Source organism: Lasioglossum baleicum, unplaced genomic scaffold, assembly GCF_051020765.1.
Source record: "Lasioglossum baleicum unplaced genomic scaffold, iyLasBale1 scaffold0224, whole genome shotgun sequence".
In the NCBI taxonomy this organism is placed as follows: domain Eukaryota; kingdom Metazoa; phylum Arthropoda; class Insecta; order Hymenoptera; family Halictidae; genus Lasioglossum; species Lasioglossum baleicum.
In genome coordinates this window covers 205,096-211,310 of record NW_027469284.1, presented here as the reverse complement: position 1 = coordinate 211,310, position 6,215 = coordinate 205,096, and positions in this window count along the sequence as shown.

Genomic DNA, 6,215 nt, shown 5'->3' with positions numbered 1-6,215 from the left:
ACGCATAACGCATAACGCATAACGCATAACGCATAACGCATAACGCATAACGCATATGTCATAACGCATCACGCATAACGCATAACGCATAACGCATAACGCATAACGCATAACGCATAACGCATAACGCATAACGCATAACGCATAACGCATAACGCATAACGCATAACGCATAACGCATAACGCATAACGCATAACGCATAACGCATAACGCATCGCGCATAACGCATAACGCATAACGCATAACGCATAACGCATAACGCATAACGCATAACGCATAACGCATAACGCATAACGCATAACGCATAACGCATAACGCATAACGCATAACGCATAACGCATAACGCATAACGCATAACGCATAACGCATAACGCATAACGCATAACGCATAACGCATAACGCATAACGCATAACGCATAACGCATAACGCATAACGCATAACGCATAACGCATAACGCATAACGCATAACGCATAACGCATAACGCACAACGCATAACGCAGAGCGCAGAGCCCATAACGCATAATGCATAACCCATAACGCATATCGCATAACTCATAACGCATACCGCACAACGCAGAGCCCATAACGCATAACGCATAACGCATAACGCATAACGCATAAGGCACAACGCATAACGCATAACGCAAATCCATAACACATAACGCATAACGCACAACGCATAACGCATAACGCATAACGCATATCGCATAACGCATAACGCCTAACTCATATCCTACAAAGCATAACGCATAACGCATTACGCATAACGCATAACGCATAACGCATAACGCATAACGCATAACGCATAACGCATAACGCATAACGCATAACGCATAACGCATAACGCATAACGCATAACGCATAACGCATAACGCATAACGCATAACGCATAACGCATAACGCATAACGCATAACGCATAACGCATAACGCATAACGCATAACGCATAACGCATAACGCATAACGCATAACGCATAACGCATAACGCATAACGCATAACGCATAACGCATAACGCATAACGCATAACGCATAACGCATAACGCATAACGCATAACGCATAACGCATAACGCATAACGCATAACGCATAACGCATAACGCATAACGCATAACGCATAACGCATAACGCATAACGCATAACGCATAACGCATAACGCATAACGCATAACGCATAACGCATAACGCATAACGCATAACGCATAACGCATAACGCATAACGCATCGCGCATAACGCATAACGCATAACGCATAACGCATAACGCATAACGCATAACGCATAACGCATAACGCATAACGCATAACGCATAACGCATAACGCATAACGCATAACGCATCGCGCATAACGCATAACGCATAACGCATAACGCATAACGCATAACGCATAACGCATAACGCATAACGCATAACGCATAACGCATAACACATAACGCATAACGCACAACGCATAACGCATAACGCATAACGCATATCGCATAACGCATAACGCCTAACTCATATCCTACAAAGCATAACGCATAACGCATTACGCATAACGCATAACGCATAACGCATAACGCATAACGCATAACGCATAACGCATAACGCATAACGCATAACGCATAACGCATAACGCATAACGCATAACGCATAACGCATAACGCATAACGCATAACGCATAACGCATAACGCATAACGCATAACGCATAACGCATAACGCATAACGCATAACGCATAACGCATAACGCATAACGCATAACGCATAACGCATAACGCATAACGCATAACGCATAACGCATAACGCATAACGCATAACGCATAACGCATAACGCATAACGCATAACGCATAACGCATAACGCATAACGCATAACGCATAACGCATAACGCATAACGCATAACGCATAACGCATAACGCATAACGCATAACGCATAACGCATAACGCATAACGCATAACGCATAACGCACAACGCATAACGCAGAGCCCATAACGCATAATGCATAACCCATAACGCATATCGCATAACTCATAACGCATAACGCACAACGCAGAGCCCATAACGCATAACGCATAACGCATAACGCATAAGGCACAACGCATAACGCATAACGCAAATCCATAACACATAACGCATAACGCACAACGCATAACGCATAACGCATAACGCATATCGCAAAACGCATAACGCCTAACTCATATCCTACAAAGCATAACGCATAACGCATAACGCATAACGCATAACGCATAACGCATAACGCATAACGCATAACGCATAACGCATAACGCATAACGCATAACGCATAACGCATAACGCATAACGCATAACGCATAACGCATAACGCATAACGCAAAACGCATAACGCATAACGCATAACGCATAACGCATAACGCATAACGCATAACGCATAACGCATAACGCATAACGCATAACGCATAACGCATAACGCATAACGCATAACGCATAACGCATAACGCATAACGCATAACGCATAACGCATAACGCATAACGCATAACGCATAACGCATAACGCATAACGCATAACGCATAACGCACAACGCACAACGCACAACGCACAACGCACAACGCATACCGCATAACGCATAACGCATAACGCATAACGCATAACGCATAACGCATAACGCATAACGCATAACGCATAACGCACAACGCACAACGCACAACGCACAACGCACAACGCACAACGCATAACGCATAACGCATAACGCATAACGCATAACGCACAACGCATAACGCAGAGCCCATAACACATAACGCATAACCCATAACGCATATCGCATAACTCATAACGCATAACGCACAACGCAGAGCCCATAACGCATAACGCATAACGCATAACGCATAACGCATAACGCATAACGCATAACGCATAACGCATAACGCATAACGCATAACGCATAACGCATAACGCATAACGCATAACGCATAACGCATAACGCATAACGCATAACGCATAACGCATAACGCATAACGCAGAACGCACAACGCACAACGCACAACGCACAACGCATAACGCATACCGCATAACGCATAACGCATAACGCATAACGCATAACGCATAACGCACAACACACAACGCACAACGCACAACGCACAACGCACAACGCATAACGCATAACGCATAACGCATATTGCATAACTCATAACGCATAACGCACAACGCAGAGCCCATAACGCATAACGCATAACGCATAACGCATAACGCATAACGCATAACGCATAACGCATAACGCATAACGCATAACGCATAACGCATAACGCATAACGCATAACGCATAACGCATAACGCATAACGCATAACGCATAACGCATAACGCATAACGCATAACGCATAACGCATAACGCATAACGCATAACGCACAACGCATAACGCAGAGCCCATAACGCATAATGCATAACCCATAACGCATATCGCATAACTCATAACGCATAACGCACAACGCAGAGCCCATAACGCATAACGCATAACGCATAACGCATAAGGCACAACGCATAACGCATAACGCAAATCCATAACACATAACGCATAACGCACAACGCATAACGCATAACGCATAACGCATATCGCAAAACGCATAACGCCTAACTCATATCCTACAAAGCATAACGCATAACGCATAACGCATAACGCATAACGCATAACGCATAACGCATAACGCATAACGCATAACGCATAACGCATAACGCATAACGCATAACGCATAACGCATAACGCATAACGCATAACGCATAACGCATAACGCAAAACGCATAACGCATAACGCATAACGCATAACGCATAACGCATAACGCATAACGCATAACGCATAACGCATAACGCATAACGCATAACGCATAACGCATAACGCATAACGCATAACGCATAACGCATAACGCATAACGCATAACGCATAACGCATAACGCATAACGCATAACGCATAACGCATAACGCATAACGCATAACGCATAACGCACAACGCACAACGCACAACGCACAACGCACAACGCATACCGCATAACGCATAACGCATAACGCATAACGCATAACGCATAACGCATAACGCATAACGCATAACGCATAACGCACAACGCACAACGCACAACGCACAACGCACAACGCACAACGCATAACGCATAACGCATAACGCATAACGCATAACGCACAACGCATAACGCAGAGCCCATAACACATAACGCATAACCCATAACGCATATCGCATAACTCATAACGCATAACGCACAACGCAGAGCCCATAACGCATAACGCATAACGCATAACGCATAACGCATAACGCATAACGCATAACGCATAACGCATAACGCATAACGCATAACGCATAACGCATAACGCATAACGCATAACGCATAACGCATAACGCATAACGCATAACGCATAACGCATAACGCATAACGCAGAACGCACAACGCACAACGCACAACGCACAACGCATAACGCATACCGCATAACGCATAACGCATAACGCATAACGCATAACGCATAACGCACAACACACAACGCACAACGCACAACGCACAACGCACAACGCATAACGCATAACGCATAACGCATATTGCATAACTCATAACGCATAACGCACAACGCAGAGCCCATAACGCATAACGCATAACGCATAACGCATAACGCATAACGCATAACGCATAACGCATAACGCATAACGCATAACGCATAACGCATAACGCATAACGCATAACGCATAACGCATAACGCATAACGCATAACGCATAACGCATAACGCATAACGCATAACGCACAACGCACAACGCACAACGCACAACGCACAACGCACAACGCATACCGCATAACGCATAACGCATAACGCATAACGCATAACGCATAACGCATAACGCATAACGCATAACGCACAACGCACAACGCACAACGCACAACGCACAACGCACAACGCATAACGCATAACGCATAACGCATAACGCATAACGCACAACGCATAACGCAGAGCCCATAACACATAACGCATAACCCATAACGCATATCGCATAACTCATAACGCATAACGCACAACGCAGAGCCCATAACGCATAACGCATAACGCATAACGCATAACGCATAACGCATAACGCATAACGCATAACGCATAACGCATAACGCATAACGCATAACGCATAACGCATAACGCATAACGCATAACGCATAACGCATAACGCATAACGCATAACGCATAACGCATAACGCACAACGCACAACGCACAACGCACAACGCACAACGCATACCGCATAACGCATAACGCATAACGCATAACGCATAACGCATAACGCATAACGCACAACGCATAACGCAGAGCCCATAACACATAACGCATAACCCATAACGCATATCGCATAACTCATAACGCATAACGCACAACGCAGAGCCCATAACGCATAACGCATAACGCATAACGCATAACGCATAACGCATAACGCATAACGCATAACGCATAACGCATAACGCATAACGCATAACGCATAACGCATAACGCATAACGCATAACGCATAACGCATAACGCATAACGCATAACGCATAACGCATAACGCATAACGCATAACGCATAACGCATAACGCATAACGCATAACGCATAACGCATAACGCATAACGCATAACGCATAACGCATAACGCATAACGCATAACGCATAACGCATAACGCATAACGCATAACGCATAACGCATAACGCATAACGCATAACGCATAACGCATAACGCATAACGCATAACGCATAACGCATAACGCATAACGCATAACGCATAACGCATAACGCATAACGCATAACGCATAACGCATAACGCATAACGCATAACGCATAACGCATAACGCATAACGCATAACGCATAACGCATAACGCATAACGCATAACGCATAACGCATAACGCATAACGCATAACGCATAACGCATAACGCATAACGCATAACGCATAACGCATAACGCATAACGCATAACGCATAACGCATAACGCATAACGCATAACGCATAACGCATAACGCATAACGCATAACGCATAACGCATAACGCATAACGCATAACGCATAACGCATAACGCATAACGCATAACGCATAACGCATAACGCATAACGCATAACGCATAACGCATAACGCATAACGCATAACGCATAACGCATAACGCATAACGCATAACGCATAACGCATAACGCATAACGCATAACGCATAACGCATAACGCATAACGCATAACGCATAACGCATAACGCATAACGCATAAC